General features: G+C 42.6%; 1 long non-coding RNA gene across 3 annotated transcripts; it reads left to right on the plus strand.

Moving 5' to 3' along the window:
- Positions 1-234: 234 nt before the first annotated feature.
- On the plus strand, positions 235-4,534 carry LOC145052251 (uncharacterized). 3 transcript variants are annotated; one of them, XR_013684040.1, is made up of 7 exons: positions 236-1,449; positions 1,596-1,632; positions 1,711-1,770; positions 2,604-2,769; positions 3,054-3,142; positions 3,906-3,971; positions 4,383-4,534. It is a non-coding gene; the product is annotated as an uncharacterized LOC145052251 (long non-coding RNA). The 3 variants fall into 3 exon arrangements; XR_013684039.1 differs by having other exon boundaries at positions 235-1,449; positions 1,596-2,769; XR_013684038.1 differs by having other exon boundaries at positions 235-2,769.
- Positions 4,535-11,328: the final 6,794 nt, after the last annotated feature.

Below are 11,328 nucleotides of genomic sequence, written 5' to 3' on the forward strand. Positions count from 1 at the left end.
ACTATAAGCTAGGTTACAAACATTGGCGCAAAGGACTTTTTTGTTTTCTCTTTTTATTTTTTATGCCAATATACTTTTGCCATTATATATATATATATATATATATATATATATATATATATATATATATATATATATATATATATATATATATATATATATATATATATATATATTAAACTTATGCGAGCTTAGGAATAAGTAAACTGCCTAAGATTGGCATAATTGGTCCTCTGTTTATATGTGTATGTTGTCATTTGATGTCAATATCCTTATTGTTTGTCACACATGTTTGCTTCTGCCTTTCCTTCCAATTTCTTCCTTATTTAAACCTTCTCTTCTCTTTCATCCTTCCATACCTTCTCATCCAAACTTTGTCTTCTCTTTCTTTTGTAAGAAATCAACACGCAGACACAATAGGTCGACCCAGAGGGGTTTTTCTCTACACATACATGTGTCGTCTCTGCTAATCGGGTGCTCTACAGTTGATCGTTCACCAACACCGTCTTCTCTCTCTCTCTCTCTCTCTCTCTCTCTCTCTATATATATATATATATATATATATATATATATATATATATATATATGTATATATATATTCATTATCTGATCCTCTATTTTTCGCTTTTTTCTTCTTGGATGATCTTCTTCCCAGTCTCTCTTCTCTTTCTTTTGGAAGAAATCGAGACACAGAGGACACCGGCTACATGTTCGCATCTACTCCCGCAGTCTTCCATGGAAGCATCTCCAAACCTGATCACACTTCCAGGAATTAAAAAAAGATAAAAAAGAACGTGTTCAATGAATGCTACAGCCAGTAGATGTTGGTGATGCATTAATGGATTTTGCAATTCTGCTTTCTTATGTTCTGTAATTGTGTTTCAGGTTGATTTTGGAATTCACCCCCAGTTGGGCACTGTTTCTCACCAGTGGAGAAGAACCTGTCGACAAACCTCCGACGTTGATGGCTGTAAGTTTCTATGTTAATCTCATTTCATTGTGGATTTTACTTACAATTACATGTTAATTTCGTTTCTATGCGTGTCTTCGTATCTATGCCCACTACCTGTTTGAAGAAATGTCTAAACCAAACAACACAAAAAAAACATGTTTTTAATTTTTTTTCTTTTTATAACGTTGCTAACATTAAAAATAGTTACAGTCAATTTCTCGGTTCTGGTGGAGGTAGCTATCGGCCTTTTGCTTAATCTTCTTCATCTGGGATCTATCAAGTTACAACTTGGATTTTTTTTAGATTGATTTCGACTTGCTTTATTTGTCTTTGTTTTGTCACTTCATTTGTGCAGGGCTTTCATGTACGAGGGCTTTCTTATGTGATTAGATGATTTCCCTTGTCAGTGACAGTTGATTTGTTTTCTACATTCTTATGCAACTTTGATGTGAACATCAACATATGTCGGATTGAAACTAATAAAGCAGATAAAACATGTAAAGTTTGTTACTAATTATTTGTTTTTTTTATTTAGTTGATATATGAAAGGATATAGATTTTTGGAATTGTTATTACTCATTACAAGAAGAGATGAGGGAGTAATTGAACTGAATTTGTGTTTTTGGGGGTTGTTATGTGACAGACCAAAACTGAGTTGAAGAAGCCGACAACAACTTTAGGTGCTTACTGTAATACTTCCATTGTAATTTTCCTAAAATATTTACTTATTTTGTTGTTTTGTGTTGGATTTTGTTAAGATCTGTTTACTTTGATAGAGGAATGGAATTATTCTTACTCATTACATTCCATGATATATGGTAAGTTTTCCTTCTTATAGCATCTTACACGCCAAATCACAAAATTTTCTTTTATCGACATAAAGTCATAGTTATGTTCTTCAATTTTAAAATATGTTCGAGAGAAGGAATGTTATTTTTGTAAGCAGTTTGGCTTTGAATTTTACTAGAACTTTCAGTGCTACCGTGGTTAGCCATCTGTTGACCGATCAAAATGGGTCTTGGGTTAACCGGAAGATTGTGAATTGATTGGTCAACGGTTTGACAATGGGTGTGCATTTTGCACAAAAAACTTTGATCAGGTTGGTGCCCAATTAAGTGACAACCACTTTTCCTTAGTTTTTTTTTATAAAATATATTATAAAAATCATAATATTGCAGTAATAATATTAGTTATTTTTACTTGGGGTTGTGTAAAGAACCGAAACTGAATCAAAAACAGTAACTAAAAAATAATTGTTTTTTTAATAAAAATCAAATTTTGGTGTTCCACTAGAGAAACTAAGTAATAAAATCTTCTCATGCTAATTGTTATATCACTCAGTGGATTTATAGTGTTGTAGTAATAGGTTTCATCTTGAAAATGTTGTCACGTACCAGAAGAAGCATCAAATTAACACTTTCATCATGTAGATAATGATAACACTTGAATAATCATCTCTTATGCTGACTATTACATGGTAAATCAAATCACTACTTTCATAAACTTCATTCATGTAATACTTCAACATTATTAATCTGCTTTTTCATACAGTTGGCTGCCATTCTTGCCTTTGAGATCATGAAAGGACCAAATATCCTTTCACTTTTGTGCAACAATGATTCATCTGTTGATTTCTAGGTAACTTTGGTAGGTACTGATGACCACGATGGAGGTATTTAATATCGAAGCATAACTCTTCAGCATCAATTCCTATCACAAATTTATTTGACAATTTTGGAAAGAACATACGTGATCATATAACTTGTGATAGGCATAACTCTTCAGCATCAATACCTATCATTAGTGGGCCATTTATGGTATGTAATTTAAATATAGAATTTTCCTTCGTTAAGAGAAACTCGATGAGTCAGTAGCCCGACTCGTCGAGTAGAGACGGGTTTTGCACGCGTCTTTAGTAGGCAACTCGACGAGTCTGTATCCCGAACTCGGCGAGTCTGCTAGTCTCGATGAAACCCTAAATCCCAGGGTTTGTACTCTATTTAAACTTCATTATGGCCTCCCACCCCAACCTCCAGCACCTTTAGAGAATTTTTCTGTAAAACCCTAGTCCCCATTGTTGAGCTTGAGTGTTTTGTGATAGCTTGGGAGTTGTAGTAGGAAAGGAAGGAAAGAAGATCCATAGAAGAGAAAGGGGATCCAAGAGCTAGCTTCCATCTGCTTCATATTCAGGTAATAAAGTTAGTACCTTGCTTATTCTTCCATTAAACCCTCTTTTATGCTTGTTTATGTCTCTTTTGGAGCTTTATATGATTCAAACTTGAGATTTGAGCTCTCCTTTGGATGGAGACCATAGATCTGAATGTTATTGAGCTCTAGAAACTCAAGATAACTACCTTTATGCAAATATAGCATTGTTCCAAACCCTAAGTGCTCATAGTTGGATGATTTTGGTGTTTTAGCCCCATTCTCGTGTGCATGCACGTATAGTTGGAAACTTTACGTACAAAACCATCCCTAGAAGCTTAGATCTATGAATTGGATGCACTGAAATCGACTAGAATTGAATGTATAATAATGGCATGCAGGAGACTCGGCGCGTTGGCGACCCAACTCGGCGAGTCCAAGGCAATCTTGATGCCTCAAGAACAGACTCGATGAGTTGTTCATACAACTCGGCGAGTCACAGTCTGGACGAGTTCTTATGATGAAGAACTCTACAAGTTGTTCATACAACTCGGCGAGTCGAATGAAGTTAGATTCGATGTTAGTACGGAAGAAGAACTCATCGAGTTGTTGCCAAACTCGACGAGTTGAAGCGAGTAGAGGATTAGAAAAGGTGTTAGGGACTCGGCGAGTTGGCGGCCCAACTCGGCGAGTCCAATCAACTGAAAGTTGACTTTAATTAGGAGGTTGACTTTGACCAGGTGTAAATTAGTCATTTTACCCTAAGAACAGTTACCAGTATCTGATTTAGTGTTTATGGGATTTGTAGCCGGGGAGTTCGGGAGCAGCAGACAGTCAGTTTCAGATTTAGCATCTCAGCAGCCAACGTTACGAGGTGAGTTTCCTTCCAGTAGGAACGGGTCTACGGCCACAATGCCAGCCCGTTTAGTTACCAGTAGTTCCGGACTTTGGTCCGATGTAGTAGTTCAGTGTGAATGATGTCTTTGTGATTCAAGCCTGTCTCTGTGTTATGTGTTCCAGACTTCGGTCTGATGCAATATGCAGTATATGCGTTTATGCTAGTAGTTATGATTATGCTATGCTATGTTCAGTTAGTTATGGATTTCGGTCTGATGCAGTTTCCAAACTTCGGTTCGATGCAGAGGGCAAGGCCCTGGTTAGTTCCGGACTTCGGTCTGATGCAGTGGGCAAGGCCTGATAGTTGCTTTATATGTTATTGTGTAGTATGTGGTAGTTTTGGGGAGCTCACTAAGTTTCGTGCTTACGGTTTCAGTTTTGGTTTCAGGTACTTCCGCTAGCAAGGGGTAGAGCTCGCGATGATGGCATGGCACACACCCAGTTGCAGTTTTATCCTGAGAGATTGATTTAGATATTTTGATATGATATTGACTTCAGTTTTGATTTGATACATTTACTATGGAATTTTGAGACATCTAATGCATGGTTTTATTTTGACGTTGTGATTTTTAGTAATGTTAAAACAAAAATTTTTGGGTTGTATTTTTGGGACCTTTCAAGTTGGTATCAGAGCCTTGGTTTGAGGGATTCAGGCACACTGTCAGGTGTGACTGGACTCAAACTCAGGAAATGGTTAAAAGAATTTTCCAAAGAAAAATGTTTTCGAAAGAATTTTTGAAAAAGAAAGCTTAAAAAGAAAAGAGTTTTTGAAAAAGAGAAAAAGGGGTGTGGTGCATGCGATCAACCGAGCTCGAGTAAGTACTCCCAAATTACCCATACAAGTTTATTTTATGATTATCAGTTTTAGTTTCAGTAGAACAACATGCTAGAATAGGACTAAGGATCTAGGAGGATGCCTTATGTGCCTGCTATATAAGTTTCAGATTTATAAGAATTGCATGCTAGTATGGAGTAGACAGTAGTAGGATAGCCTATTTAGGTTATGCCTGATAGTATGAGCTTAGCATTGTATGCTAGTACAGTTTCTTGTTATGAGGGTAGAATTGCTTGAGTATTTTCCTGTGTCTGAATGTTGTTTGCTTTGTGCTTTGTGGGACTCTGAGTGATGGGAGTTATCGATTAGGTGAATATGTCATGTCACATGTGATCAGGGTTGAATAATCTTAGAATGCTGGATTTGGCCCTATTGCGCAGCTCTTGTTTGAGTCTAACCGTTGTACGGACAAGTCTTTTACTCGAAGTATTATCTGAGCCCCGTCACTTGTGATGGTATTCAGGTGATGGCTAAGTGGTATTACAAGGAGGCCTTCAGCAACTAAGGACTGGGTTGGGTGGAGTCAGAGATTTCCCTAGGGAAAGGCTAGGATGAGAGAAGCAGAGATCAGTAGTAGTAGAAGTGACTTGGTAGAGTCAAGACAGTTCTTGAGGAAAGTACGGATATATGTGGAAGGTAATAATGGCCCATACTACTAAAAGTAGAGGATCCGTACTTGAACCAAGGAAGGCTGAGATGAGACCAGGGAACTTGTAGGTAGTATCGATCCCTCGAGATATATCAATGTTTCTGACACTTATCATGATGTGATTTCAGAATGGTGGTTTTACGCCCTAGGCCAACAGTCGGTAGTTCAGGAGCCGGCGAGGGAGCAAGATCAGGCTCGGGGGTCGAGCATGTAGATGAGCAGACCAGGGAGTTCCTCTCTTCAGAGGTTACTCGCATCATACTTGAGCAGACTCCTGTGATCTTTGGTTCGATCAAGGAGGGTATTTTAGAGCTGATGGACGAGAGGTTGAGCACATTCCGTGCTGAGGTGGCGGCCATGATGGGGTAGCGCACACTCACCTTCAGGGAGTTCCAGGCTTGTGGAGATCCAGACTACCATGGGGCATGAGATCCTATTGCGAGTACCAGGTGGTTGGCGGATGTCGCCAATGCGTTCCACACCAGCAGATGTCCCGAGGGGGACAAGATCAGACTAGCATCCTGTCTTCTGAAGGACAGCGCATGAAATTAGTAGGAGGAGATCGGGCATGTTATCGGAGATGACGCAACTCTTGATGCGATGAACTGGGCTGATTTCACTACCAGGTTCAGAGCCAAGTTTGCACGGGTTATTGAGGTGCAACAGTTAGCTAGGGAGCTTTAGGATCTCACCCAGACTACAAATACAGTGGCGGAGATTACCACCAAGTTCCGGGAAAGGGCTCTTCTCGTTCCTCAATACGCAGCAGATGAGGAAATGAAGAAGGGCCGTTATCATGAGATGTTGCGGAGCGATATCCGCCAGTTTGTGAGCCGGTCTAGCTGTAAAACGCTGGATGATATGATTGCGAGGGCGAGAGAGAGAGAGAGAGAGAGAGAGAGAGAGAGAGAGAGAGAGATTTGGAGATGGAGAAGAAGAGGAAGCCAGAGGCGGCATCTGGTACAGGTAGTTCGGGCAAAAAGCCCAAGGTATCGGATCACAGATCTAGAGGACAGCAGAGCCACAGTCGGTGTGGCAAGTGTGGGAGATTACACGATGGGGGCGTGTAAGGTAGGGAGTCCCAGTTGCTACTAGTGCGACCGGACCGGGCATATGAGTAGAGATTGTACAGCTACTCCCACTACTACCGCAACATCTGATCTTATTTGCTTCCATTACAATTAGAGGGGACATAAAAAGTCCTAGTGTCCGAGTTTGGCAGCAGCAGGGAAGGTGGCAGCACCTGCCCTTGCTACTTTGAGCATTACAGATGGCTGTCAGGGCCGGGGTGAGGCGCCAGTGGCGAATATTAGAGCTTTCCAGATGACAACAGAGGAGGCGCGAGTGATTCCTGATGTGGTGACGGGTATGTATTTTTCCTCTTGTCTCTTATTTGATATTGTTTGTTTCTCATAGTTATATGTTTTCGTATAGGGTCGTTCTTAGTGAATGGCATTTCAACTACAGTATTGTTTGATTCGGGCGCCACCTGATCATTTGTTTCACTTGCGCTTAGCGAGATGTTTAGTAGAGCTCCGGGAGAGCTGGATTGTCCACTCGAGGTTGAGATAGCTGATGACAGGACCATCAGGGTTGCAAGAGTGCATAGGGGTGTTCGCTGCAGTTATTTGATGAGTAGTTTTCAATGGACATGGTTCCTATTCCCCTGAGAGGGAATAAGGTTATAGTGGGTATGGATTGGCTAAGCCGCAATGGGGCAGTGATTGTTTGTGAGCTGCAGTTAGTGTGGGTTTGCACTCCCAGGGGGGAGAGTTAGTGATTCAGGGCGAGAGGCCACAACGCGTACCAATTCTTTGTTCAGCAGCGAGAGTGAGGCACTATGTTCAACAGGGTTGCATGGGGGTACATCGCCTATGTTATAGATTCCTGGGAGAAGGGTAAGGCGACAGTTGACAATGTACAAGTAGTGCGAGAGTATCCGGATGTATTCCTAGAGGACTTACCTGGGATACCTCCGGAAAGACAGGTTGAGTTTTGGATTGACCTGGTTCCGGGTGCGGCTCCGATAGCCAAAGCACCGTATCGGTTGGCTCCTCCAGAAATGTAGGACTTGTCTATGCTGCTGCAGGAGCTCCTAGACAAAGGTTTCATCAGGTCGAGTAGTTCACCATGGGGAGCCCCGATCCCGTTCGTGAGGAAGAAGGATGGGTCGTACCATATGTACATATATTACCGGGAGCTGAACAAGGTAATGGTGAAGAACCGTTACCCACTCCCGAGGATAGACGATTTGTTTGACCACCTTCAGGGAGCATCTTGATTCTCCAAGATTGATCTTCGATCAGGATATCACCAGATGCGGGTCAGGGATGAGGATGTGTAGATGACCGCTCTTAGGACCCGCTATGGTCATTATGAGTTTGTGGTGATGTCATTCGGGCTCACCAATGCTCCAGACGCATTCATGGATCTCATGAATCGTGTATGCAGACCGATGCTGGATCGGTCAGTGATAGTGTTCATTGATGACATCTTGGTTTATTCCAAGACTCAGGAGCAGCATGAGGAGCACCTGAGAGAGGTGCTAGATACGTTGAGGAGGGAGTGACTTTTCGTGAAGTTCTCCAAGTGCGAGTTTTGGTTGCGCGAGGTGCAGTTCCTTGGACACCTCGTCAACCAGAAGGGTATACTAGTAGATTCGGCCAAGATACAGGCCGTGATGCAATGGGAGGTCCTGAGGTCTCCATCTGAGATTCAGAGCTTCCTAGGATTGGCAGGGTACTATAGAAGATTCATCCAAGATAGCAGTTCCACTCACCCGACTGACCAAGAAGTCGGTGCTGTTTCGTTGGGGGCCTGAGCAGCAGGTAGCTTTTGAGAACCTCAGACAGAGATTGTGCGAGGTGCCTATTCTTACCCTGCCAGAGGGAGTAGAGGATTTTGTAGTTTACTGTGATCCTTCGATCACATGTATGGGAGCAGTGTTGATCCTTCAAGGGCATGTGATAGCTTATGCCTATAGACAGTTGAAGCCTCACGAGGCTAACTATTCGACTCAAGATTTACAGCTGGGGGCAGTGGTGTTCGCCCTCAAGATTTGGAGACATTACCTCTATGGGGTCCGCTGTATCATTTACACGGATCACAAGAGTTTGAGGTACCTCATGGATCAGTCGAATCAGAACATGAGGCAACGCCGATGGTTAGACGTGGTAAAGCATTATGTCTGTGAGATCCTTTATCATCCGGGCAAGGCCAATGTAGCATTATGACTGTGCGGTAGCTGCCCCGATCAGGGATATTTGTCTGAGAATGACAGTGATTACTCTATTTTTGGAGCAGATTAGAGAGGCACAGGTTGAGGGCATGAAGGAGGAGAGGCAGAAGTGTGAGAGGATTGTTGGCCGAGTAGCTTCCTTTGACTATGACAGACGAGGATTGTTGACCCTTGATGGGAGAGTTTACGTACCATACTGGGGATGAGTACGGTAGGTGTTGATGGATGAGGCCCACAAGTCTCGATTCTCCATCCACCCAGGGGCGACGAAGATGTACATAGATCTTCGACCCGATTATTGGTGGCCCTGCATGAAGCGGGATGTAGCTTGGTATGTGGAGAGATACCTGACCTGCAGGAAGGTCAAGGCGAAACATCTAAGGCCCCATGGCAAGTTGCAGCCGTTAGACTTTCCCATGTGGAAATGGAAGGATATCACTATGGATTTAATCACTAAGCTTCCCAGGACATCACGTGGAGTTGATTCGATTTGGGTCATAGTGGATAGGCTGACCAAGAGTGTAACAGCTCGAAATCTCAGGTATTGTTAAATTATGTTTTTGGGGTGATTTAAGAGGGGACTCGGCGAGTTGGAGCCTAGACTCGCCGAGTAGGATCGCAGACTTGGTCGCGGGTTCGCGACTGGACTCGATGAGTCCAGATATGGACTCGGCGAGTCTACGCTGTTTAGCGAAAACCCTAACCGTTCAGGTTTGGGACGTATAAAGGAGACTTATTGGCCGTCATTGTTCATTTTAGCCTTCTGAGAAGAACCCTAAATCGATTGTGTGCATCTGGAGCAAGGATTATAGGCCATTGTTGATTATAGAAGAGTGGTTGTGCAAAGAAGAGAAGGGATTGGCTAAAGGAGCAGCAAGGGAGTCACATTCTGAGGATTGGGGACACAGAGGATACATCATCCAGGTAAGAATTCGAGTATACTCTGCTATGTTGATGTGATTATGGAATTAGGGTTTATGGAACCCTTTTGTGAATAGATTGAATGTTACCCTAGTCCCCATGTCGATTGTAACCCTGTATTGGGACCTTTGGAGGTCCAGAATGTCCCATGTCTGTGCATTTCGGGAATTGATGAAGGTTTTGGATTGGAATCCTTATGCCTTAGGTCAAAATGTAAATTATGAATCATATGGTGTATCATGAGCACTGAAATGAGGACTTTACGTGATGGATCAGCCTAGGAAGGCCAGACCTAGGAATGGTCGAAGCAGTTCTGACCTTAGGATGATGTTTGAGCGGTTGCATGGCATGGACTCGCCGAGTTCGATGAACAGACTCGGCGAGTATCTTGAAGATTAACTGGGACTCGTCGAGTTGTTCTTCAGACTCGGCGAGTTGAGTCGGGGTGGCCCCGCGATTCTTCCAGGAGTAACTCGTCGAGTCAAGGAGGATACTCGACGAGTAGATAGGGAATCTCAGAGAGTTGGAGGACGTCTAGACTCGCCGAGTCGACATGGTACTCGCTGAGTCCGGACGAGTTGACCGTTGACCGTTGACCAGAGTTGACCTAAGTCTGACTTCTTAGGGATAGTCACACTTAGAAGATATAAGTGTTAATGAGAGATTTGTGATGTTATAGGGAGGTTGTAGCTCGTCGGATTATGCACGAGTGATTTCAGGATTTGCTAGCTTTCAGCATTCACGAGGTGAGTCTTCTCACTATACTGTACCCGGAAGGGTTTGACTGTGTGACCGGAAGGTCAGATATGAAATGTGATATGTATGCTATATGTGGTAATCTGTTTGTTATGTATGTTATGGGCCGGAAGGCGATTATGTTATGGGCCGGAAGGCAATATGTTGTGTGATGGACCGGAAGGTCGGCGTGGGTAGGACCGGAAGGTTTACCCAGCAAGGACAGAAGTCCCCTGAGACACATGGACCGATAGGTCAGGGCCTGGAAAGGCGTATGTGCGTAAGTTGTATATTGGGGAACTCACTAAGCATTTATTCTTACAGTTGTTATGTATGTGTTCCAGGTACTAGCGAGGACCGTGGGAAGGCGCTGGCGTGATCGATACACACTGAAGGATGTTTTTATGATCTTGGGATTTAGACTATTTCTATTTGACATAATACTTAAATTATTTATGCCTTGTTTTGAATGGAAATACTTTATTTTTAAAATGAAAAATTTGTTTGAAAATTTGCGTTGTTACAATTGGTATCAGAGCCTTGGTTTGAGGGATTCGGGTGCACCTTCGGGAGTAACTGAACTCAAACCGAGGATTTGAGGAAAACTTTTTAAATAAAGGCATAAACTTTTGTAAATGGTTTTGTGGTAAGCAAGAAAGAAGCAGTGTGTACGATCAGTCAGCGCCCGAACGGTAAAGATCCCCAAAATACCTTACAATATTATGTGATATGAATTGTTATGCATGTTAGAAGACTAGGTATTCATGATAGGACTAGAGTGGCCTAATTTGTGATGCCTTAGTCTAGGGAAGTTTGCTGATATGGGATGCTTTGCTAGTGTGCGGGTAGATAGTGCATAACAGAAGTAGAGTACTCACTATCCGGGGTTTGGGGAGGAAGACTTGGGATGAATGCTGATGCGGTGTGGTCGGTAGTATTGGGCCCGTACTACCGAA

The sequence above is a fragment of the Lactuca serriola genome, chromosome 5, assembly GCF_051521515.1.
Source record: "Lactuca serriola cultivar US96UC23 chromosome 5, Lser_US96UC23_V15, whole genome shotgun sequence".
Lineage (NCBI taxonomy): Eukaryota > Viridiplantae > Streptophyta > Magnoliopsida > Asterales > Asteraceae > Lactuca > Lactuca serriola.